This window comes from Eretmochelys imbricata, chromosome 1, assembly GCF_965152235.1.
Source record: "Eretmochelys imbricata isolate rEreImb1 chromosome 1, rEreImb1.hap1, whole genome shotgun sequence".
NCBI classification, from domain to species: Eukaryota; Metazoa; Chordata; order Testudines; family Cheloniidae; genus Eretmochelys; species Eretmochelys imbricata.
In genome coordinates, this window is record NC_135572.1 from 342,819,676 (window position 1) to 342,846,981 (window position 27,306).

Genomic DNA, 27,306 nt, shown 5'->3' on the forward strand with positions numbered 1-27,306 from the left:
GCACAGTACCCACACAGTAAAGAGCGTTTTCAATCTAAACATATGACAAGAGGCAACGGTTGCAGGGGGAAAAAAACAGATAGAGGAAAACAAGATAGTCTAGATTCAGCAAGCAGCGGCCACAGCATGCCTACTGCCTGCAGCTTCAGTTTTAGTGGGAAAGGTTTAACAAAAAGGTAGGTCATGGACAGCTGGGTATGTGCTGCAAGATTATTTAGTTTAGCAATGGGGTGTGAGAACAAACAGGTTCAATGCAACCAGGGCCTGGATCCATCTTTGGCTCTCTACTGCAAGGATTTGGCACTCACTCAGTCAGAAACCCCCTCTCCATCACTCACTGTCCTGTGGATTTCACCCTACACCTCTCTGGTCACTTGCAGGCATGCAATGCTATGCTGACATTTGGACTTTACCAGGAAGGAGAATTTTGACCCTTTCTGGGTCTCTTCTAGACAGTAAGAGCTGTGCACAGACACATAGGGTAGTATCTGAGGGAAGTTATCAAGTAAGGTCTCCTCCAAAATACCAACACTGGGTCCTTCATGTGCAGTCCAAAGGCTTCATTGCTAGTACGCCCTTGTGTGTAACATTGTTCCCTGGTCTTGTAATAAAGCTGTAGCCTTGCTTCCCCCACAGATCAAGTCTCCTCTGAAAACATGATGATGGTCACTGTCTGGTTTTGTGGCTTGAGTCAGGTCCCCTTCTTTCCATTCTTTTCTTAGCTTGACAGTGAATGTAGGCACCCATCTGGGCCTTCAGCCTCGCCAGGCAAATCCTCTTTCATGTCCCTTCATTAAGCCATCTGTGCGTGGGTGCACATCCCCGGGTGGTTGCTGGTCAGTCATTGCATGCCAATAGTTCAATCAGGAACAACCGCTGTTCAGCTGAAGAAAACATTTGTGGCTTCTGCATGTGTTTGAAGAGCGATGTGAGTTAAAAATTAGATGAACTTTACCAGTGACAGAATTGTTCAGAGATCATTCAGTTATGTTCCAGCAAACAAGGCAAAGCTCCCACAGGCCTCCTACAGTACTCACAATAGTAGCACTTTTAAATGTCACAACCCACAGTTAGAAGGGAGGCTTCAGGATTTCTGGGCTAGTCCACTCACTAGATGAGCAACCGAGAATGCAAGTAATTGTGCTACCTAGGTACTAATTGTCTTTTGGACAACCTTTAGTCACATCAAGAGTAGGAGTATGAAAGGATACCTATTTCAGGGTTAAAGAACTCCATTTTCCAGGGATGTCATTGTCTAGAGATCCAACACTACAAGGTCCCATTTGGAAAGATTTCTGAGAGTAGACAGTCTTTAATCTCGCAGAAAAAGGCATAATAAGATCCAGTGGTTGGACGCTAAAGGTAGATGAATTCAGACTAATAATAAGGTACAAATGTTTAACATTGAGAGTAATTAACCACCGGAACAGTGTTACCTATGGATACGGTGGATGCTCTGTCACTGGAAATCTTTAAATCAAAATTGACATCGTTCTAAAAATAGGCAATAGCTGGAACCAAAATTATTGTTTGGATGCAGAAATTACTGGGTGAGGTTCTTTGGACTGTGTTATGTAGGAGGTCAGACTAGATCATAGCTGTCCCTTAATCTATGCAACTCCTGTGAAGTGCTGAGTGGCTTGAGTCTTAATGATGTCAACAGGAGTTGAGAATGCTCAACACCTTGCAGGACAGGGCCTTTTGTTTGTAAGTCTTTCAGAGCAGGGAGCTATTCTCTGGCACTCCCTTTCTGCCATCTAGCACCATCACAGGGCCTAATAACATCAGCCACACTATCAGAGGCTCGTTCACCTGCACATCCACCAATGTGATATATGCCATCATGTGCCAGCAATGCCCCTCTGCCATGTACATTGGTCAAACTGGACAGTCTCTACGTAAAAGAATAAATGGACACAAATCAGATGTCAAGAATTATAACATTCATAAACCAGTCGGAGAACACTTCAATCTCTCTGGTCACGCAATCACAGACATGAAGGTCGCTATCTTAAAACAAAAAAACTTCAAATCCAGACTCCAGCGAGAAACTGCTGAATTGGAATTCATTTGCAAATTGGATACTGAGCTATTACCAGCAGGAGAGTGAGTTTGTGTGTGTATGGGGGTGGGTTTTTGGAGGGGGGTGAGGGAGTGAGAGAACCTGGATTTGTGCAGGAAATGGCCTAACTTGATTATCATGCACATTGTGTAAAGAGTTGTCACTTTGGATGGGCTATCACCAGCAGGAGAGTGAATTTGTGTGGGGGGGTGGAGGGTGAGAAAACCTGGATTTGTGCTGGAAATGGCCTAACCTGTTGATCACTTTAGATAAGCTATTACCAGCAGGACAGTGGGGTGGGAGGAGGTATTGTTTCATATTCTCTGTGTATATATAAAGTCTGCTGCAGTTTCCACGGTATGCATCCGATGAAGTGAGCTATAGCTCATGAAAGCTCATGCTCAAATAAATTGGTTAGTCTCTAAGGTGCCACAAGTACTCCTTTTCTTTTTGCGAATACAGACTAACACGGCTGTTACTCTGAAACCTAGCACCATCTATGTTTATGGTATCACATACTTTATTAACACTTTTTTCCTGTTCTCCAAGCTGGCAGCATTTTTATTGAATATACCAAGATAAGGACTTCTCTGCTTCATACCTCATAACCCCCTACCTTGGTATTGTAGACACGAAGTTACCATATACATTAAAAATTCATGTGCAAAAAGGACAGGAACAATCATCTCTCCTACAAAATGCACAAGATACTGTGTCAAGAGGTCAGAGCAGTACTAAACACGAGTAGCTTAAATAAACAAACAAGCACCTCAAGGAAGATAATATGGACAACTAAGAGTAAGCGTCCCAATGCTGTATGCATGTTGTGTGTACAGCTAGGCAGAAAGTTTTCCAATCTGAAAAACATTTTCAAGATTTTGAACATTTTCCCTCATCTCAAATAGAAGGGGAGGGGGAAAGTCAAAATCAAGAATTTTCAACTCAAAAATCAAAAACCGTTACAGTTTGGGTCAATTGAACTGTTTTGTGTTTTTTGACCATTTAAAGAAAAACTTTTTACTTTAATTGGCTTACATTTCTAAATGAAATGTCATTTCATACTGGAAAACTAGAGGGGTTTTTTTTGTGAAAAAGTTGAAAAGGATATTGACAGTTTTGAAACTTACCAAAAAATTTTTGAGTTGAGAAATTTGTGGAAACTGATCATTGCCATTTCTCTGAAAAGTCTCAACATTAAAGAATTGGCATATTTGACAAAAAGCCAAAAGATTCATAGAAAAAATCCCAACCAGCTCTAGTTGTGTGCACATATATTATCCAATGAATATACCTACAGGGACTTCTGAATGAAAAGTTTGATCTCATGTGCACTTATTACTTTAACTCACTATCTTAAGAATGCACTATAGCAGCCTTGCTAAATCCAAATGAAAATGTACTAGTCTGTCTACCAAAATCAGCACATTCACTTTATCAGAGTGATAAAGTGAGCATTTATTTTAATAGGAACTATGTATTTATTTATTTTCTTTCTTTCTTTCTTTCTTGCCATTCCCTTGAGGAAAAAAGCCATAAATCTAGACACCAATCAGCAAAAGCATTTCTCCTGGTGGCACAAGTTAAAGTGAACAACAAAGCCCAGCCCATCTGAAAGATACAAAGCCAGAGGACTCCATATGGTTCCCATCTGGGTTTCAAAATAAGGGATAAAAATCTCTGCATGTCTTCTCTGCAATGGGATGTTCACCCCATGCTTGCCCTGAAAGGGTTAATGAAGACAAAGAAGGGGGCTAATTAACCCAACAGGCTACAGCTAAGAGGAATCAGCTGGCTAAGTAATCCCCTGACTGAATGAGGAAGTCCAGCTGAGGAGGAATGAGCTAGGTTAGGACTTACAAAGGCAGGAAATTGGTAGCAGAAGGGGGCTACTGGGAAAGTCTGTAGTCACTCCTTGGGAGAAGGGAGGTGCATTTGGGCTGGCAAATCCAGAGCAGGGGGAAGCCAGGAAGGTAGGACAGGGCTCAGGGAAAGGCAGTAAGGTCTAAGAGGGGATAAACCTTGACTGTTGGCCAGAGGGTCCCTGAGCCAGAACCCAGAGTAAAAGGCACGCCTGGATTCCCCGGCCAGCCACTGAGGGAGAGGCACTATGAGGCAGTGAATGGGGAGACAGCCTGAGTCTGTTTGTAGGAAGAGACTTTCCAACCCCAGAAGGGGAAACGATTTGGTGACCTGTCCAGAGGGCCAAGTCACAAAGAGGCAGCAGTTGCTTGTGGAGTGAGAGAGGAGACGTGGACCCAGAGAAAAGGCAGAGAGACCGTGTGTAACCATGGGGAGAGGGGTTGACCTTGTGAGTTATTCCCCAGAGTGACCAGGAGGAGGTGCCATCCTGGAGGTGAGTGGAGAACCCTATCATACTCTCCAATATAGAAAACTGGACTGTTTTCTTTTAAAAAGAAGAAAAAGAAAAAAAAAAAGACTGGGGCAATATGACTCATCTAGATGGGAAAGCTAAAAGAGGTTTATTTTTTTTAAAAAAAATAAGCCTCATAGCTAAACCTTTTAAAGTCATAAGTGCTACCCGGACATGCACATAGAATACCAGAAACATGAAATTTTGTATATAAAAACTAACACACACGCACATCCAGTTATTTTGCCACTTGTAACACACATAACATGCCTAGCAATATCAAATTCTTTGTCTTGTAAACCACTTATTTTCAAGAGGGTGCTAGCAGTATCTGGCTGTTAATGTTTACCAGGTTATTTGCATGGCTCTGGCTCTGTGAAGGTGGGGGCTACTAGAAAAAGTCCAAGCTTTTCTTTGGAATTTGAAGAGGGCAAGCCAAGTGGCATTGATAGAAATGTATGCTGGGAAAAGAGGGTAAAACCAAATCACTGGATTAGCTTTGTATAAAGCAAAGGGAGGAAAGTACTTCCACTAAAATAATGTAAAGCTTGTGGTAGGAGGTGGATGTATTTATGGTGCACCTTAAGTGACCCTCAGGTTTTTTCATATCCGACTGTTGTGGTTCTCTCATAGAGCAGCTCCTAGTTCTGATGGCACGCTGTTCATTTGCAACAACTTCTGTATATTTGATTTTGAGAAAGTAATACTAGGCTAGTACAAAAGAGGCAGTTAAAAATAGGAACCTACCACCTTTTTAAATGGTAAAGCTACAAATGGTAAAGCTACAAACCTTCATGCTTCTGGACACCCCCCACCGCTTTCACTGAGAGGGAGTTAGGAACAAACTCTGCTGCTGGGTAGGGCATTCCTTCTTTGCCTACTTTAGGATCAAGCACCTGCTAATGAAGAATCTGACATTTGCCATTGTCGGGGGATGTTGGACCAGAGTGCTCACTGATGTGATACAGCATGGCAATCCCTATATTTCTTCAAACGAACTTTACTACAATGAGTGAGGCTACTTGGTTACACCTCCCTGTTTTGCATCACTGCTGTTTGTTGCATCTGCATGGTTATAGGACTTCACTTTGATAACTACTGAATGCAGCTGGTTCATAATGGGAAATATCCATACAATTATTTTGTTTGAAAAATTAAATGGACCATACCAAGGTCCTTGGTGCCATGATGTTGGGTATAGCTTAAGAATTTAAGTAGAATAAGTGTGACTAGCTTTATTTCTGGGTCTTCTCCTCGTTGCACTGTGCTCATCTCTCTTGGCTAATCTGCTGTGTTACTTATGTCCTCTTGTGCATTCAGTACTCCTCTAGTTGTAGCGTTAACTACAAGTCTGATCACCATTTAGTTGACACCAATAAAACACCAGAGTAAAAAAATACAAAGCATGTGCACAGAACGCACACAGAATTTTCTTCAGTATAGTTCTTAGTTGGTTAAATAGGCTTCTGGAAATCCTAAAAGAAACCTGGACTGGGCTAGCAGTATCAAGCAGCATTACCGTGCATTGAGTAATGGACGTTACACCACTGTATCCAACAGCTTCATGGGCCCAGTTGACATGATCTGCAAATTCCCAGAGAGCCACAGGTTAAAGTATAACAACTGTAGCATAAACCCCCCTAGGTACCCCAATTCCTTCATCTGTATTACAGGAGCATCTAGGAGTTCCAGTCACGGGCTAGGGTCCCATTGTGCTAGCACTGTAAAAACATAACCAAAGTGACGGTCTCTGCCCCTTAGACTTTACAGCCCAAGGGCAGGTCTACACTAAAAACACCGCTCTCCTGGAGCTGCACCGAATCAGCTGTGCTGCTGTAGCAGTGAAGATGCTCCTACACCAGTTGGCGAGAACTCTCCAGTCGGCACAGTTAATCCACTTCCCTGAGAGGCAGTAGCTATGTTGACAGGAGAAGCTCTCACATTGCCATAGTGCGGTGTACATGGGGGATTAAGGTCGGTATAACTGTCGTTCAGGGGTGTGGATTTTTCACGTCCCTGAGCAATGCAGTTATGCTGACATAGGTCTGTAGCGTAAATCTGGCCTAAGCAGACAAGAGGATACCGAGATGGGAAGAACGAGGAAACCATGAGACAATGTAGTTTGGCATGATAGTACCAGCACACTGGCTGCCCAATCATTGTCAAGTTTTTGGTAGGCATCACGCCAAGGGAAGTTTTAAGGAGGGTTTGAAGGACAATGAAGTGGTTTATATTATATAGACTTTTTGATATTGCAAAAGCTGACATTTTGGGCCTGACCTTGAAATAAAAATAAGCTCCCCATAATTCAACTAGGAACAAAAAATATATTTCATTTAACTCTGCTTGAGGGAATTAGTGGTAATTGGATTATTAATGATAACACTTAGCACATCAACAGGGACTTTTATCTGAAGATCAAAGCAGTACATATACATTCATTGAACAACCACCACATAACACACCCAGGAGGCAAACAGTGTTAAAGCCTGTTCTAAAAATAGATCTGATCATGGAACCATAGAAATTACAGATTGAAAAGGCTCTCCCTTCTGTGTTGCCATCTCTCCATGTGTCACGGATCATTTAGATTAGCTTTTTAAAGAATGTTCCATGTCTTCTGTCGGTGAACGACAGTGCATATGCACACACCTACACCTGTATTGCTTTATAAATTTAATCTCTTCCCCCAGCCAGAGCATAATTGTTACTTAGATTTCCTTATTTATGATGGACAGATCTAAAATGACAGCCATTTGGAACTCCTCTCATAAAGGCTAACAAAGCCAAAGTCAACATCTATTAGACTACAATTCCCTTAAAGGATTATCGCAGGGAGCAAGATTTTGTGGAAGTATAACATTGTGGAAGTATAACATTGTATAAGGGAAAAAGAAAAGGAGGACTTGTGGCACCTTAGAGACTAACCAATTTATTTGAGCATGAGCTGCATCTGATGAAGTGAGCTGTAGCTCACGAAAGCTCATGCTCAAATAAATTGGTTAGTCTCTAAGGTGCCACAAGTACTCCTTTTCTTTTTGTGAATACAGACTAACACGGCTGCTACTCTGAAACCTGTCATTGTATAAGGGGACATGCTGGATCCATTGTATATGAGAGGGCATGCCAAAACATGTTACAAAGTATCTGAGGGAGCACACGTAGGGACAGTTAGCTTTTGAATGGAAGGTGTGAAGGGCAATTAGTTAACTTAACTGGAAGCTGTTGAAGGAGATTGTTAAGGGTGGCAGGTAATTGAAGATACGTGACTGGTCTCAGGGATCTCGAAGGGTGGTGACTAAAATCTTTTTTTCTTTTGGCTGTAACTTCTCTGTAACTTTTTCTCCAAAAAACTGTATAAATTAAAAGACACAAGCCCCACTCGGGGGGCTCACTTCTAAATGTATTAGCAGAGCAGCTTTGCTAATAAAACAGAGTGGTCTGATAAATTGTGAGTCTGAGTCAAACTTTGACAATTTATACGGTCTTCCAATGAGGTAGACAGAAGGGAGAACTTTATATCCTTTAGTACTGACAAAATAAACCGATGTTCAAAATTGCAGCTACTGTACACTTTAAAATAAAGCCATCAGCACACTTGCTTACAGTAGCAAAAGAATTACACCCAACCTAAGATAAGGAAGGAGAGAGGATTCATTTGGTTTTGAATTCTGATATAGGTCCTAGTTTCACCCACTTGGGCTTGTCTGTTGTCCAGCTGCTTTGCACCATTAATACAAAGCAGCAGTAAACCCAGTAGATTTGGTCCTGGGAGGATTTCTCAATGGTTACCTCTTTGGGGCAGGGACTATGTTGTTCTGTATTTGTACAGTATCTAGCACAATGGGGCTGATTCAGATTGCAGCAGTCCAACTCCCCAAAATAATATCATAGGCCACAGTATGAGAATCAAAACATCTTTCCAGTTACTACTTCTCAGTTGCAAGTGTCACCCAAGAAACCTCTGAGTGCTCAGTACACATAACCGAGTGAGAGAAGTGGTTAGAGGCAAAAAGGCATCCTTTAAAAATTGGAAGTCAAATCCTATTGAGGAAAATAGAAAGGAGCATAAACTCTGTCAAGTCAAGTGTAAGAGTATAATTAGGCAGGCCAAAAAAGAATTTGAAGAGAAACTAGCTAAAGATATTACAATTAGAAAAAGTACAGAGAAGGGCAACAAAAATGATGAAGGGTATGGAACAGCTTCCATATGAGGAGAGATTAAAAAGACCTGGACTATTCAGCTTGGAAAAGAGATGAGCAAGGGGGGATATGATAGAAGTCTATAAAATCATGAATGGTGTGGAGAAAGTGAAAAAGGGAGTGTCCTCCATCCTTAAGTCTCTGACTGCCACATGCTGGGACTGGACCACAGGGGATGGATCACTGGATGGTTGCCCTTTGAAGCATCTGGCATTGGCCACTGTTAGAAGACACGACACTGAGCTAGATGGACCATTGGTTTGACCCTGTATGATCATTCTTATGTGGCTGAGTAGATGAATATTGTAATAAACATTATACAGAATTTTCTGGGCTGAGCTTGGAACGGACATTCAGATCCAGAGCCAAACTGATGTTGTACTCCAAAAGAAAGTAAACTCAATATAGGGGACTGGCACTTTAAATCCTTATACTTTACATTCTTTGCAGTAAGTATTCCACCTTCATAAGTACAGTCAGTCTAGTCTTGTGGTTACTTCTAAAAATAAGGCATATTGAGATATATCACACAGTCATCATTGCTTAAGTTATTGTCAGAGAAATGTCTCATAAAACACCTTTCATGTTGGTTTCTGAGAACTGAGAAATCCTGTGATAGTTGATGAGTATATATCAACTGATACTTTAAATTATGTTTAACAAATGGTTTGTTGCTTATTAAGAATGAAATGAATTAAATAACCTCTTGTCCAGTCAGACAGAAAGCAGGTGGAGAAAAAGATACAAACCCTAAAACAAATATATTGGATATGTGATTGAAAGATTTACTGTAATTGTTTTACAAGTTATTTTATCTAGATGATCAAAAACATACAAAATAGGCAAGGAGATATGTAGTATCTAAGGAGATATGTGGTACCTACACAAACAGGCTTGTTTTATTTTAAATAAAGGCTTCTCCACATGGAGACTGAGTGAGCAGCAAACCAGAGTGTGAATGTGTAGCGTGTCTGCTTACTGTGCACTAATTTGCTGTGTGGATCCTGCTACCACACAGTAGAAGTTTGTCAGTGAGCTTTGACATATTGCTATTGGAAACCAGAGTGCTGTAGATTTACACCCTGGCTTGCTGCACACTACTGAGTGTATAGACAAGCCCTCAGAGATACTGACTGACCAGACCTCAGCAGTTCTGATTGTTTTTTTACTTAAAATGTGAGTATACTGAAAATGAGGAATGCGTCGTGTGATGGCTGCCTTATTGGTTGACACATCAGAGACAGAATCCAGGACTCCAGAGCTAAAAGCATCAGCTGCTGCCTCTTGAGCTAAAAAACCCCCAATCATCTAGCTGGGGCTGCAGTGGACTCAGTCTTTGCAGATCAGGTATGGAGGGGAAGCTGTAAAATGTTTATGGGTGGATATACAGAGGCTGGAACTATGCCGAGCACGTATGCGCACGCACTCATAGACCTACATTCACCCCCTACCCCCACCATTCCACCTCAACCTATCCTGCGTAACCCCAGTGCTTCCAAGCCTTGGCCCTTGTCCATCAAATTCAACCATCAAACACAGAAGGGAAGTTTTTAACTTCGTGCACTAACCCATTGGCATCACCTTCTCTCTTTAATGAATTACCCAGGAAAGGATTGAAAGGCGTTACACACTTAGTGGACTGTTTCTGACAAGCACCTTTTAAGAGGCTTTGAATTCACGCAGGACACCTGGGAGAGCTGTGTCATAAATATAAAGGGAAGGGTAAACCCCTTTAAAATCCCTCCTGGCCAGAGGAAAAATCCTCTCAACTGTAAAGGGTTAAGAAGCTAAAGGTAACCTCACTGGCACCTGACCAAAATGACCAATGAAGAGACAAGATACTTTCAAAAGCTGGGAGGAGGGGAGGAAAAAAGGGTCTGTGTCTGTCTGTATGCTGCTTTTGCCAGGGACAGACCAGGAATGGAGTCTTAGAACTTTAGTAAGTAATCTAGCTAGGTATATGTTAGATTATGATTTCTTTAAATGGCTGAGAAAAGAGCTGTGCTGAATAGAATGACTATTCCTGTCTGTGTGTCTTTTTTGTAACTTAAGGTTTTGCCTAGAGGGATTCTCTGTTTTGAATTTAATTACCCTGTAAGGTATCTACCATCCTGATTTTACAGAGGTGATTCCTTTACTTCTATTAAAAGTCTTCTTGTAAGAAAACTGAATGCTTTTTCATTGTTCTAAGATCCAAGGGTTTGGGTCTGTGGTCACCTATGCAAATTGGTGAGGATTTTTTACCAAACCTTCCCCAGGAAGTGGGGTGCAAGGGTTGGGAGGATTTTGGGGGGAAAGACTTGTCCAAACTACGTTTCCCAGTAAACCCAGATAAAGTTTGGTGGTGGCAGTGGAAATCCAAGGGCAAAGGGTAAAATTAATTTGTACCTTGGGGAAGTTTTAACCTAAGCTGGTAAAAGTAAGCTTAGGAGGTTTTCATGCAGGTCCCCACATCTGTACCCTAGAGTTCAGAGTGGGGAAGGAACCTTGACAAGCTGTGATTCAGATCTCTCAGTTTACAAGAACATGTTCCTACCAATCAAATCAAACCCAACATACCAAAAGCAGAACCTTTTCAAGGCAGCTATCACAGGGCTTGATTAATGCGTACATTCTGGGGTCTCTGCTGAATTCCCCTTAGTGAATGAACTCTGTTATTGGAGTAATGGTGTTTTTACATATTTGCCTTGTTAAAGGTTATGAAGGAACACTGGAGGTAGCATGTCCAATGGTGAGAGAAGGAGTTAGGGAGGCAGGAACCTGGGTATCATTTGTGACTCTGCCTCAGACTTCTATCCTGGGAGTAACAAGACTGACCTACAACAGTCTGACCAAAGCTTCAAACCAAAGTTGCAAATGCTCCAAGCATTTAAGATGTGATTAACCTAACTCTGACACAGTTGGGATTACTCTCATGCTTAAAGCGAAGCATATGCATCAGCGTTTTCATGACTGGGGCCAATACAGCACCCGAATTTCAAAAGAGTCCACTGCAAATATGACTGCAAATCCCTCTGATCATGAAAATTGGCACTTACGTGGTCCTGTTTTGCATGACTGAGTGCTCATTTGCATGCCCAAATGTGGGACTGAATGCACAATTCAGGCAGACTCTTCTGAAAATTGGGATTACAATAATAAAAGGGAATTTAGACTTTTATTTTGGGCACTTAATGTATTTTAAACTTACAAAACCCAGGTCTTCTAAAACAATTAAGATGCACCTGCTAATCCATTCAAATTTCTTCCTGTGTCTTCTGAAAACTATCTTAAGGTGAAGTTTTTATACTAATGGCAGATTATTTCAAATAGATTTTTATCAGGGCTGAACACAATTCACTGACTGCTACCTTATCTGGCAGACGTTATTGGAGCAAACAATTCTTTTGGTAGATCTATTAGTCATACAGATAATTATTACCTAACTGTGGGCATGGCTACAGGAACACTTCCTGTACAGCAAGCTGGGGGGGTAAATCTGCAGCATTCCACCATACCGTGCACTAACTGTCCCTGTGGATTCTGCCGCTGTGCATCACAAGCTTCCCAGTATGCGGTTTCAAATTGCAGTATGTCAGCGTGCACTGGGGAACTTCCAGTGCACACAGCAGGGTCCATGCAACTAGTCAGGGCACGCCATGATAGAGAGCTGTAGGTTTACACCCTAGCTTGCCACACAGTAAGAGTTCACGTAGACATTTTATCCTGTGACTGACAATAACTAAGCTTCCATCTTTAACTGAATTCAACCCCATTGCTTTCAGAATGTTTTCTTTTGAAATGGAATGAAGCTGATAACTTGACATGTGAGAATCTTAAATTGTGTGCAATATTCACCAGTTACTATTCAAAACCGCTGGCTAATCGGATGCGTATTTTTTAACTCCTATGAAGTATATTTACATTGAGTCAAAGGGCAGGGATCCCCAGAGTATTAAATGGCAATGATTCATTAGAAAGACAAAAAGAAAAGGAGTACTTGTGGCACCTTATGCATCCGATGAAGTGAGCTGTAGCTCACGAAAGTTTATGCTCAGATAAATTTCTTAGTCTCTAAGGTGCCACAAGTACTCCTTTTCTTTTTGCGAATACAGACTAACACGGCTGCTACTCTGAAACCTGTCATTAGAAAGACAGCATAATTAGCAATTAATCCCTTTTGCTCCTATTAAAACACATACAGACACTAAAGTGTGTTTTCTGTTGGGTTTTGCCCTTCAATTTAGTCTTACCATTAGGGAAAAATTACACCCAATGAGTTTATACAGCCCAACTGAAATCAAACGTTTATTTCAATGTATCCCCCAAGGGATGTTGGAAATCTTGCACTGGACAGCAAATTCCTTCTGGCATGATCATATTTAGTATTTTAGAATATGCTTTGAAATACAGTGGAAGAGACCTTTTTATTCAAAAAGTTCCTGAGCATGGACAGTAAAGTATACCTTTTATTGGAAACAAGTGCCAGCTTGGTAACTGATCTATGTTCTCTCTGTATCATTGGCATAAAAAAGTAAAAATAGTCTCTCATTTCTTTGACACATTATTTTATTAGGATTAATTAATAATTTTCTGAGCATTAACCATATATTTAACAGATACCACCTTCAGGTTTCTAACCAGGATTTTGGAATAATCAAAGAGACTGCCTCCAATGAATCCTTCCCACGTTTTACACTTAGCCCTGTGCATGGTGGGGCAGGATGTTCGGGCTAATATTTTCAAAATTGCCTTGGGATATGAATGCCCATTTCCTGTTAATGGAAATCAGGTATCAAAATCCCTTCAGCACATCTGAAATTCTCGGCCTGGAAACGCAGTCTGTGCTATTGGAATTCTCATGCAGTGCACAGATGCTCTGTATTTTGCTATTGTGTCTCAGTGCCTTGATTTCAAGGGTTCCCAGTAATCCGGGGCAATTTCCAAACATAACTAGACACTATCCTCACCTCAAGGAGTTTCTAGTCTAGCGTAGGTGCAGCCAGAACAGTTCACCGCCATGTACCGTGTCAGGTGAGAGTGTATAATGGGAGTCGGTCTCTGTTGATCATTGTTGAAACAAAGAGTTTAAAAAAAAATCTTCATATTTAACACTGGGAGAAATACAGTAGCGCTTACTGAGATGAGTGTGAAGTAATTATGGCCATTCATTGAATTTTGACATAGTGTATGTCAATAAGAACTGGTCAACAAATTTCAAAAATTCAACTTTTTGATAAAAAAAAGTTAGTTTGAACATTTCACCCCATATTTGACCAGCTATGCTACCAATCTGGATTTGAAGATCCTTATTTGATAGGGACATGCTTCCACCTGGTTCTGACTCTCAGTAGTTTACATATGCTCAGCTGGAGCCCAGACACAGCAAATCTACTCTAGCCTAGTTCTGTGACTGGCTTTTGTTTAAAAGGCTCTGATTCATTCAGATCAGTGCTATTAATGGAGAAATAAGGGCTAAACATTATTTTTTCCTGTCTTTTGTTAGTAGTACTTTTTTGGATTACCAAAATAACTCTTTGGTAAAAGTTTAGGTGAGTTCTCGGTGTAAATCCTGAATGACTCATTAAACTGAGTTACAATTAGGGCTGTCAAGCGGTTAAAAAAATTAATCGCACGGTTAAACAATAATAGAATACCATTTATTTAAATATGTTTGGATGTTTTGTACATTTTCAAATATATTGATTTTAATTACAACACAGAATACCAAGTGTATAGTGCTTACTTTATATTTGATTACAAGTATTTGCACTGTGAAAAAACAAAAGAAATAGTATTTTTCACTTCACCTAATACAAGTACTATAGTGTAATCTCTTTATCATGAAAGTTGAATTTACAAATGTAGAATTATGTAAAACAAAAAACTGCATTCAACAACAAAACACTCTAAAATTTTAGAGCCTGCAAGTCCACTCAGTCCTACTTCTTGTTCAGCCAGTCACTCAGACAAACAAGTTTGTTTACATTTGCGGGAGATAATGCTGTCCACTTCTCATTTACAATGTCATCTGAAGTGAGAACAGGCTTTCTCATGGCACTGTTGTAGCTGACGTCACAAGATATTTATATGCCAGATGCATAAAGATTCATGTGTCCCTTCATGCTTCAGCCACCATTCCAGAGGGTGTGTGTCCATGCTGATGACGGGTTCTGCTCAATGACAATCCAAAGCAGTGCAACCCAATGCATTTTCATTATCTGAGTCACATGCCACCAGCAGAAGTTTGATTTTCTTTTTGGTGGTTTGGATTCTATAGTTTCTGTATCAGTGTTGATCTTTTAAGACTTCTGAAAACCTGCTCCACACCTCATCTCTCTCAAATTTTGGAAGGCACTTCAGATTCTTAAGCCTTGGGTCAAGTGCTGTAGTTATCTTTAGAAATCTCACCTTGGTACCTTCTTTGCGTTTTGTAAAATCTGCAGTGAAAGTGTTCTTAAAATGAACAACATGTGTTGGGTCATCTGAGACTGCTATAACATGAAATAGATGGCAGAATGTGGGTAAATCAGAGTAGGGGACATACACTTCTCCCCCAAGGTGTTCAATCACAAATTTAATTAACACTCTATCTTTTTAATGAGCGTCATCAGCATGGAAGCATGTCCTCTGGAACGGTGGCTGAAGCAAGAAGGGGCATATGAATGTTTAACATATATGGCACGTAAATACCTTGCAATGCCAGCTACAAAAGTGCAAATACCTGTTCTCACTTTCTGGTAACTTTGTAAATAAGAAGAGGGCAGCATTATATCCTGTAAATGTAAACAAACTTGTTTGTCTTAGCGATTGGCTGAACAAGAAGTAGGACTGAGTGGATTTGTAGGCTCTGAAGTTTTACCTTGTTTTGTTTTTTGAGTGCAGTAATGTTAAAAAAAAAATCTACATTTGTAAATTGCACTTTCACGACAGATTGCACCATAGTACTTGTATGAGACAAATTGAAAAATACTATTTATCATTTTACAGTGCAAATATTTGTAATAAAATATACACTTTGATTTCAATTACAACACAATAGAATATATATGAAAATGAAGAAAAACATCCAAAATATTTAATAAATTTAAATTGGCATTCTATTGTTTAACAGTGCAATTAAAATTGAGATTAATCACTATTTTTTTAATCACAATTAACTTTTTTGAGTGAATTGCTTGAGTTAACTGCGATTAATCGACAGCCCTAGTTACAATATTCACCCATACAATTAAGAGGAGAGTTTTGCCAGTTATTTTTATAGCCATTTGGATCTTAGTCATGACTGTACATCTCTTAATCTTACATTATAAGCTTTTATGGTCTGAAATCAATGCAGAAAAGATCAAAATCTCCATATAACCTAGTTTCCCGAAACTGTATAACCTCCTTCTGCCTGGAGTTATTACATTTCATATTTTTAAGAGTAGTTGTATTTAATTAAAATGATACATTACACTTAGGAGAACATGAGTTTTGAATGGCAAATGCACATGAACCAGACAGTAACGAATCTGTGGCTGAATTATAATTATGTGGAAATATGTGTATGTTGGTCATTGTCAGTGAATGACAAAATTACCTAACCTTAATTAAGTGGAAACTTGATATTTTTGGATAGTGTTCTTTCCAGTGAAGGCAATAATTATTGTATCTTTAATCACAGAAAACTTTTTCTGGAAACTTACTTGCAATTAGCAAGTAGGAGATTGGAGGAGGGAACTAGGGACAGGAAACCCCTCCAGCATGACTAAACATGGCCATAATAAATGTAGTTGAAATAAATGCATCATGGCACCAAATATCCATTTAAGAGACAAGGAGAGTCATTCATACATATTTATAACGCTATAAAAATGAACTAAGTTTTCTCTAAAACTTCCAACTGCCAGAGCTCACAATCTCACAAGCAGCACTTTGGGGATTCAGCACTTTGTAGCTATTAAGACTGTAAACACCACTTTCACCTTCATTCTTAGTTTACTGTAGTACAACAGACTAATTAGAGCTACTGTCTGCTACCTTTCTATATTGTTGATCTATATGCAGCTTTCCACAAGGGAAACAGAAGTCAGGAGCTGGAACGAATTATATATATAAACAATAGGGACAGTATGGATAGAGTGACAGTTTAAAAACCAACATCAGGTAAGTGAGAAACACAAACTCTACCCTAGTGCTAATTGATTAATGATGGAAAGAACCTCAGTTATATAAATACTCATATAATGCACCTGAATATTAGAGCACCTGAATGTTGGACTGGGATGGCCTTTTTAAGCATCTGAGGTTGAAATTGGCGTTTCTATTCTTCACAGAAGAATCACACCATTTTTTGAGTTTTGCTAAGCTACTTTCCTCACTAATATCTTATGGCAGTGAGTTCTCCAGCTTAGTTATATGGAGCAAAATCCGGACCCTCCTGCTGAGTTGGCTCAGATCTCAGCGAGAACCTAACTACGCTGTTCCAGAGGTACGGAGTCAATGAATTGAGAGGACCGCTCATGTGAAGTTGATCTACAGCCACCCTGATCTATGGCCACCTGGTTTCTCTCCCTTCCTTAGAGGAACAGTCTGTGATTCTGTGCCTCCCAAGGCTGATTATAGGAGTGTCCTGAAAATAAACTGTCACATTGTGAAGAGTTCAGTCACAGATAAGGTGCCAATAAATGGACTACTAGTGCACCTTAGAGACTAACCAAATTATTTGAGCATAAGCTTTCGTGAGCTGCATCCACTGCATGCATCCGATGAAGTGAGCTGTAGCTCACGAAAGCTCATGCTCCAATAAACTGGTTAGTCTCTAAAGTGCCACTAGTACTCCTTTTCTTTTTGTGAATACAGACTAACACGGCTGCTACTCTGAAACGTGCCAATAAATGGCACTCAAGAATACGTAGCATATAGCTGCTGGGGTTGTGTAGTACCAACAAAACTTCTTGTTGGAGCAGATGGCATCTTCTATCAGCTCTACACACACACACAGACACACACACACACATACCTTCTTGTTGGAGCAGATGGCATCCTCTATCAGCTCTACACACACACACACACACACGTCTTGCATACATAAACCCCTCCCTCCCAATAGTGGAGTTATTAAGGAATGTTGCTAGGGAAGATTTTCGAACATTCTGCATTGCAGGCCAGGAACGCCATAGCTGAGTGACTTGGGGAGGAGGGCAGCAAGGGGGCTGAGCATTGAAAACGTACCCTTCTGAGAGATATTGCGGGTGGGAAGGAAAAACAGACTGAGCATGCTCAGTAACACTGCTGAAGCAGGTTGCCCTCACTCCAACCCCCCTCCTCCCACCCCACTATCAGCAGGCACAGATCCTCAAACCCCACCATGTGGTGTTCCAACAAAATAATAGTTTTGGGGAATGGTCTAGTTATTACTTAGTGTAAAGAGGACTGGACTAGATGACCTATTGATGGTCCTTCCAGTCCTACACTTCTATAATTCTAAGACCCACATTACAGCACATCAGTTGTATAACCTGAATTAAGTACTATATCTTGCTGTATTTGTAGTGTGGTTGCATTACTTTGCTGGAAAGATATATGCTGTATCTGAGACAGAAAGAGGGAGGGAGATGGATTCAATCAGTTGGCTTGTATCAACTTTTTGTTTTCATACTTTCTGCATTTAAACACAAATCCTTGAGACCTGGTTTATTTTCTGAAATGTATCTGTGCCTTGGATCTATTTCTCTGTTTCCCTTGCTTTATTTTCTGGATGATCATTGACTAGCTTCCTCCTCCCCCACCCCAGAGTCTTGCCTTAGATCTTGAGATGTTTGTTGAAGGTTTGTATTCTTGTTTATCTGTGATCCACCGACTGCAATGGCTTCTAAACAGCCTCTCCCCCACCCCCCGCAAAGTTTGCAGCTGGATCTGAACTTTCCCCAAGTTTGCAGTGATTCAAATCTGAGGTTTTGGTTTGGGCGGCTGGGCCCATCAGTGCTTCTTTCATTGTTTCAATATCCTGCAATTAGAGCTGGTTGGAAATTTTCCTTTGAAACAATTCAGTCAAAAAATGCTGGCTCGTCAATCCTGATTTTTTTGTGAAAGCAAGTTGGGTTTGACAAACTTTCACTGATTTTCGGGCAGGAATCCATTGGAACCCTGTCTGCCCAGTTCCAGCAGAATCCCATCAGCTCTCTTGTTTGCTTCTTGGCAGCCCTGTCATGCAGACTGGGGCCATGAACTCTAGGCTTCTAGGGTCAACAACTCCGGAGCAGCTTCAACAGGAGCTTGGAAGGGCTGGGAGCCCAAACTCTAACTGGGGCTTGGCTCCTGGCTTAAGCTGGGAGATTCGGGGAGAGGGGGGTCTCGGGGCTTCCAGACTTACTGCTGTGAAGCCTGTAAATCCTGGAGTCTGTGGCCCCAGGGTAACCTGCATATGGAGCTATCCCAGAGCTGCAGATCCTGGGAGCCTCAGCAGGTGCTGAGTGAAAATAACATTAAAATAGCAGTAATGAAACTGACAAGAACGTCAACTTCCCTCAACCTATTGGTCCTGTGAAGCAAATTTTGTTTAGGAAAATGTTCCCTAAACATTTCAGTGTTCCCTAAACCATTTTTTTTTTTTTTTCAGAATTTCTGGTTCACAAGAAATTTTGAAAATCAAATTTCAAAAGGCCAAAGTTTCTGGCCAACCAGAAATCACAAGTTTCAGCCAGCTCTACCTGCGTGTCATAGGTGATATTACCTGTGATGTAGGGCCTGATGAAACTCCCAGTAAAGTCAATGGAATGCTTCCCACTGACTTCAGGAGCAGGCCCATTAAATTCATTACAAGGGTGGGTCCCCAAACAGTGAAGAAAGTGCCACTTTTTGGAAGAATTCATTCTGCAGCAGATCACAACTGAGAACAGTTCCCACTCAGAGACTTGTTCAACATCCATCCCTCCTCAGCCTCATATTGCAAAGAATTCCTCCCCTCATATCTGATACAGATGATTTTGAGCTTAATGAATCCGCATTTGACACAAGAGAGGAGCTATGCTGGCTTTCAAAAATCCCCCAGGGTTAGCAGGGGAGACAAGAGACAGCCAATGAGTGAAACAGTTTTGTTATGGAAACCAGTGGATTAGATCCAGAAGTGAAAGCTATGTAAATACTGACTATTTCAGGAAGATATGGAGTAACCTAAAACCCCACATTTTCCTTCTATCTAATTCACAATACAAATGCAAAAATGTTAGACATGCACTAAATTTCCATGAGCCCACCTGATCCTGATCTCCCATTTTCTGGTGTAAGTTAGGAGTAACTCCATTACACCAGTTGAAAACTAGTATGAGACCAAAATTAGGCCCAATGTCTCAGTCAGCAATTTTTGCTGCTTTAGATTATATTCATTTGATCTAGGTATGGAATTAAATATTTACTATTAATTCAATATGTGGTGAGATATGCAAATAAATAAATCTGTTCACATAATGATATACTCATTATCTATAATAGGAGTTAACAATGTCCTCTGATAGAACTTAATACACACCAAAATAAGTAACAATATTTCAGTCCTAAGGCCCTCTTCAGGAGTTTTATGTGAAAGGAAAAGTCTAGCTAGCTCTACAAACAACCACGTCACTATATACATTAGAACAAACTTGGTCTTGGCCTTACATGTGGTAATTTTCATTCTTAAAGTATTGCATTAAAAATCTAAGGCCTGGTCCTACTCTCACTGGAGTCAACGGAGTTACATCTGTTTAAGTGTTAAGAGAGCAGAATTGTACCCAATGGTATTTTTGCCATTGACTTGAATAGGAATAGGTTTGGTCCATTAGTGCCCAGTAATTAACACATTTATTACCAAAGTGTTTTATCATTAATAGTCCCATCAAGATCAGCAGCACAACTCACAGTAGTGAGCACTACGCCTGGTTGTCTTTTCAGGCTCAGGTACTTATTAAGAAAATTACACGCTCCATTTAACGAAAGCAATGGAGTTACATTAGGGTAAAACTGGAGTAACAGTATGAAGAATAAGACCCAATGGTCCAAATGTAGCTGTAGGCGAGGACCATTTCAGTTGTCAATGGAGCTGTGTCTGCTTATAGGTGTGAGTTCGGCCTCTCTGTACTATAGTTTCTGGTCCTTTCATTGCCATTCAGTAAAATGACTTAGTACCTTAACCATTTCCAGTCAATGAACTATATAAACATACATTGCAATGCAATTTATTTTTGTAAGGCATTGTTCATGCAAAAGCACCACAGAAGAATTCACAGCCAGTTACATGCAAATAATTATTTTTGTTTACTAATCTGTATTACTAATGTAGCCATTCACCATAGTTACTAGTTATTTTAGATTCTTGAGAAACAATTATGTGAGAGACAGAATTATTTCATTTTGAAGGACTGATGATGAAGCATCTTAAGTCAGCTCCAACTGAAGATAAATCCTAAAAATAAGCCTAACACGCTTTTCTTAATTCTTTTGTGGCTTGGCACTGTCACTGAAGCTGGACTCAATTAAAATGTGTTTCTCCATCTTGTTGTTAAAATCCAGTTATGTCATTTACTTTGGATGCACTGGACGGATTTACAAAGGCTTTGAGACAAACTATTAGACTGCATTTATTATAAGAGGCATTTAATATTTAAAAGTGTGTGTATATGCATGTTTGCCTATACAATGCATTCCCCTCATTCTCTCTGGCCACATACACATGTACACAATTATTTTGCTATTGCAACATCATAGTTTCTGTCTACCACAAGATTATGCTGCTATTTGGCAGTTTAGTGAAATTGGTCTATGTTAAATGCCTTGCCAAGCTGAGAAGGTGGGATTATTATAACACTTTCATTATATCTGAGCTTCTCTGATGGTCACCCTTATAAATGAATAAAAGAAACGAAACAATAAAAAGATAAAGGATGCTGTGGAATTTAGCAATTTCTATCTTGCTGTATAAATCCGAGACTGCTGGGACTTCACATCAGCTAGATTGCTGAAGAGTGAGACTAAGGCCCTGATGCAACAAAACACTTAAGCACATGCCTAATTTTAAGCACCTGGCTGTTCCATTTGACATCAGTAGTTCTCTCATGCTTAAAGGTACACCGGACTAGATCCTCAAAGGTATTTAGGCATCTAACTCCCATTGATTCCAAGTGTTTTGATGGATCACAGCCTCAGAATTATACTTTAGGAGTTTCGAGTTTTATAGCATCCTGTAGAGCAGGTGATATGTAATCACACCTGATGCTATATGCACATACACATCACTGTTTTTAATCTGTTTAGTGTGTGAGTGGATCCCTTTTGATCTATTTATTTATAGAGAAAGGGTCAGATCCTTAGCTAGTCTAAGTCTACTGCACTTGTTTTGCTTGAGTAACACCTAAGAGCCTAGTTCTATTGCAATCATTCATGATGGATAGTACCTGTAACGGGTTCCCCCCAGGGTTCTACTTGGAACTGGGGTACGGCCGAGCCCACCAGCCTGGGCTCCCTCTCTCAGTGTGCTGCTGTGACAAGTTGCAAAGCTCTCAAAACTTGTTCTTTCACCAGCATACGCACAGGTAGGGACACACCCAGCTGCAGTATTTACAGGCTACTGTGATCTGCTGTGCAGGGGGAGGCTATGGCTAGGGAACTCCCCAGCTGCTCAGGAGCACACCCCCCTCTGGAGTGTGAACCTAAAATTATACTGTCTTGCACTGCACAGAGATCTGTACAACATAAGCTCATGAAATTCACCCCCTCCCTCAATGTAGAGAAGGAATATACAACGGCTTTTTGCCCCAAGATATAACTCTCCCACACACTGGTTTGTGATAAAGCAAAACATGTATTAACTACAAAAGATTTTTTTAAGTGATTATAAGGAATAGCAAACAGATCAAAGTAGGTTACCTAGCAAATAAACAAAAATTCAATCTAAGCTTAATATACTAAAGAGATTGAATATGAGTAGCAAATTCTCACCCTAAATGACAATTTAAGCTGGTTGCAGAGATTCTTAAGGGGCCAGCTGCCCTTGCTTGCAGCTTAAAAACCTGAGGTATTCCTTTCACAGGCTAGAAACCCCTCTAGCCTGGGTCCAGCACTTCCGTTTAGTTCAGTCCTTGTTCCTCAGGTGTTTCCAAGAATCTCCTGTGTGCGGGGAGTCAGTGAAGAACCACAATGATGTCACCCCCCACACCTTAAATAGCTTTTGCATACACAGGGAATCCTTTGTTTCCAAGCTTGGTTCCCATGCCTGGTCAATGGAAAAACACTGGTATTCCAAGATAGAGTCCCATACCAGGTGATCTGGTCACATGCCCCTGTAGTGTCATAGCAGCCCGGACTCGGAGGCTGTTTGTAGCGTCCTCAGGAAGGCTCCCTAATGGGAGATTAGCTTCTTCTAACACCTATTGTTCTTCCTAGTGGTCCATTGATTTGAATGGGCTCTTCCCAGTCAGCCATCTAGACTGACAGTCTTTTGCCTAGTGGGCGTTCCCCAGGTGTAAACACACTTGTAATAGATACATAGACAATATTCCTAATTTCAGATACCAAAATGATACATGCATACAAGTAGGATAATCATATTCAGTAAATCATAACCTTTTCAATGATATCTTACATGACCTATCTTGCACAAAATACATCATAATTATTCCATATTCATATCATAATATTACTATAAAGAATATGGGTTGTCATGTCACAGTACCTTTCACCATAATTTGTCTCATTGGATGTATTTGCATTATGGGCCTGATTTAATTCCCACTGAAGTCAATAGGAGGTTTTCCACTGACTCCAATGGTTATTGGATCAGACACTCAGTGTTTTGTTGCAGTGGTAGCCGTGACATTCTGCTAATACTACTGCTAAGGACTGATTTAAGGACTCAAGGATTTGACTCCACATAAATATTTTTGTTTGCAGATGCCCAAGCTTTTGAAATAGGCCTACTGGCATTATTGCAGATGTATGGGCTTCAGCCAGTGTGTGGTTTTAATGACGTGTGTTGAATAGACCTTCATTCAAACATATTTTCTTTACTATTTAGTGCAAAACCCCATATGTACTTGCATATGATTTTGGGCTATTCCAAAATGAACATCTACCCAAACACAACCCTTCCTTTTGATCAGATCCCAAACACTTTTGGGGAAGAGCCATTCCTTGCTGTTCATTTGCTGATGTGTCTCTCATTGACACAGGTGTTCAAAGTATAAAAAACTCCCTTGTCTGAGAAACATCTTGAGGTAGGTAATTGCCTCATAGTTTTCCACATCACAGACAGATGTTCAACAAGTGATTTAGTTTGTGCAACCAGCTTTCTGAATAACCATGTACAGCACGATGCTTTAAAATACTGAAATAAATGTTTACTGACCCTGTTTTTATTTTCATCTTCTCCTTGAATTTAAAGCTGGTGAAACAGCCTTGGAACTGAGTGACTTCATCCTGTCCCATTTGCCAGGGTTGGCAGCACAGACCCATACAGCAAGTGCAATTGGCAAAAATTTTCATAAACTGGCTGGTCAGGGCTGATATTTTTTTATTTGAAAGCAGAGTTTTCCTACTCCTAAGGTGACAGCCTGCCAGAACTGAGGAGACCTATCTGCCTAATAGATGCACAGAAAGGCAAAGTGACATGCTGTCATAAATATAAAGGGAAGGGTAAACCCCTTTAAAATCCCTCCTGGACAGAGGAAAAATCCTCTCACCTGTAAAGGGTTAAGAAGCTAAAGGTAACCTCGCTGGCACCTGACCAAAATGACCAATGAGGAGACAAGATACTTTCAAAAGCTGGGAGGAGGGAGAGAAACAAAGGGTCTATGTGTCTGTCTATATGCTGCTTTGCCGGGGATAGAACAGGAATGGAGTCTTAGAACTTTTAGTAAGTAATCTAGCTAGGTATGCATTAGATTATGATTTCTTTAAATGGCTGAGAAAAGAATTGTGCTGAATAGAATGACTATTTCTGTCTGTGTGTCTTTTTTGTAACTTAAGGTTTCTCCTAGAGAAAACCTATGTTTTGAATCTAATTACCCTGTAAAGTACCTACCATCCTGATTTTACAGGGGTGATTCCTTTACTTCTATCTACTTCTATTTCTATTAAAAGTCTTCTTGTAAGAAAACTGAATGCCTTTTCATTGTTCTCAGATCCAAGGGTTTGGGTCTGTGGTCACCTATGCAAATTGGTGAGGATTTTTACCAAACCTTTCCCAGGAAGTGGGGTGCAAGGGTTGGGAGGATTTTGGGGGGTAAGATGTGTCCAAACTACGTTTCCCAGTAAACCCAGTTAGAGTTTGGTGGTGGCAGTGGATATCCTAAGGACAAAGGATACAATTAATTTGTACCTTGGGGAAGTTTTAACCTAAGCTGGTAAAAGTAAGCTTAGGAGGTTTTCATGCAGGTCCCCACATCTGTACCCTAGAGTTCAGAGTGGGGGAGGAACCTTGACACATGCTCATGGTCATTGAGCAGATCCGTAGCAAAGCTAGGATTAGAACCCCGATCTCCTATACCCCAGGTCTGCAGTCGCTCCATCATACCACAGGGTCCAGAAATTAATGTTCTCTCTTTATCCATATGACCATCAGCGAGAGTTTAGTCTTCCCCACACTGCCCTACAAATACACCCAACCCTATAATAGAAACTCAAGGTTTGGACTAAAGCTACAACTAGCACCTCTGAAATATAGGTATTAGAAAGAATCATTGGGCATGTAGTCCACCTCCCTACTAGCTTGGAATTGTTCTTTCTAGTAAGTTACCTAATGCTTTTTCCAGTCCTGTTTGATATAGTTCAAGCTACAGGGCTTCCACCGCATTTTTGGATAAACTATACAACAAATAGCTCTCTCTGTCAAGACGTCTTTCCTGATATTCATCCATATTCTAGGATACGATAATAGTTCCATCTTGATGCTCATTCACTCTTTAGCCTCACTACTGAGACTATAAATAAGGGTTTCAGTTAGAGCTAAATATAATTTCTGAGGTTGATACTTGTCTGCTAGATGGTGGACAGACACTAACAACCGAGGCCCACAAACACCCAGAAGCTCCTAACCGCTTCAATACCCTACTAACCTGTGCTGAATCTGAACGGATGACCTAAAGACAGAAAGCTCAGTAGCCAATACTCTAAGCTGCTGAGCTCCCCGCATTGCCCCTTTGAAAGATCTCATTCATTAATACTATTTTTAAAACCACAAGCTAATGAAAAGTGCCCAATTTAGGATATTCACAAGGGCATGAGGATCATCCATACTGCAGTTTTCCAGTGCTTATGCTTGTGTCCTTGCATCCAGGCTTCACTTGTGATACTGTGGACAAGAAGCTCTTCTCCTTTCTGCATGCACAGGAGAACAGTAATGATGACAACAGTTTGCCACTGACAAACCATCTTTAATGGTGTGGGTGGGTGGGTGTGCAAGCACATGCTTTATTAAGCTATTTTTGAGACTAAATACAAGGAACATCTGACCAATGGCATACAATCAGATTCAAATCCAGACATCGCCAAAGGTCAGAAAACATTTCCAATATATGTGTAAGTATAGTAATTTGTGACAGAAGACTATCTGAAAAGTGCAGATTCTACTGGTATCGCTTTCCTTCCTTATCTCTTTTCTTCTCCATTTCTTGGTCTGTACACTCCACTTCTGTACACTGAATATCTGTGAAAATGTAATATGTAAGGTCCTAATTCTGCTATTTCATCCAGAGAGGTGAGCTCCTTAGAGTCCCACGGAAGTCAGTAGATTCTGTTTAGGGGCCAGAGTCCACCCATAGGTCTTAGAATGCTTAATCAAGGGCCTATTGACCTGATCCAGATCCCATTAAAGTCTGTGGAATCAGGCCCTAAGTGTCCATTTTATTTGCCGCAACATTTCTTTATGACTAATCTTTATTAAATTTCAGAGTAACAGCCGTGTTAGTCTGTATTCGCAAAAAAGAAAAGGAGGACTTGTGGCACCTTAGAGACTAACCAATTTATTTGAAGTGAGCTGTAGCTCACGAAAGCTCATGCTCAAATAAATTGGTTAGTCTCTAAGGTGCCACAAGTCCTCCTTTTCTTTATTAAATTCTCATTTTGTTACTTTTTGTTTATAGATAGAAAGAAAGTTCCAATGTATAGTGGATACCATTGGCCAAACTTGTGCAAACCACAGCTTCTCACATGGCTTTTCTGTCCCTGCCAAAATGAGGCAGTGCCATTGAGGGGAAATAAATAAGAGAAAATAAAAAGAGTACACTAATCTTTTTCAAACCCCAAAGGAGATTTGAGGTTTGGGCAAAGATTTGAGCCAATTTTTATTTTATCTGAAGTTGATCTCCCTAATACCAATAAGAGTCCATTATATGTTTTCAACATGCTTGTAAACTGGTGGCTGAATATGAACTGAGGGGAAGGACTGTCCAGTGGTTAGGGGACTCGTTTGGGACTTGGGAGACCTAGGCTCAATTCCCTGTGTGAAAGCACCTAGGCTCAATTCCCTTGTTCCTTTATTCCCTGTCTGATCAACAAAGGAAAACTGCATTTCCCTGCCTCACAGGGACAGTGTGAGGATCACTACCTTAAAGATAGTGAGGTGTTCAGATACTATGGTATTGCGGGAGGGATATACATACCACAGATAAATAGAATATAAATACTGATCCACTTTAGTTAGATTTTCCCCTCTGTGAATTTATCACAGAGATGTGCC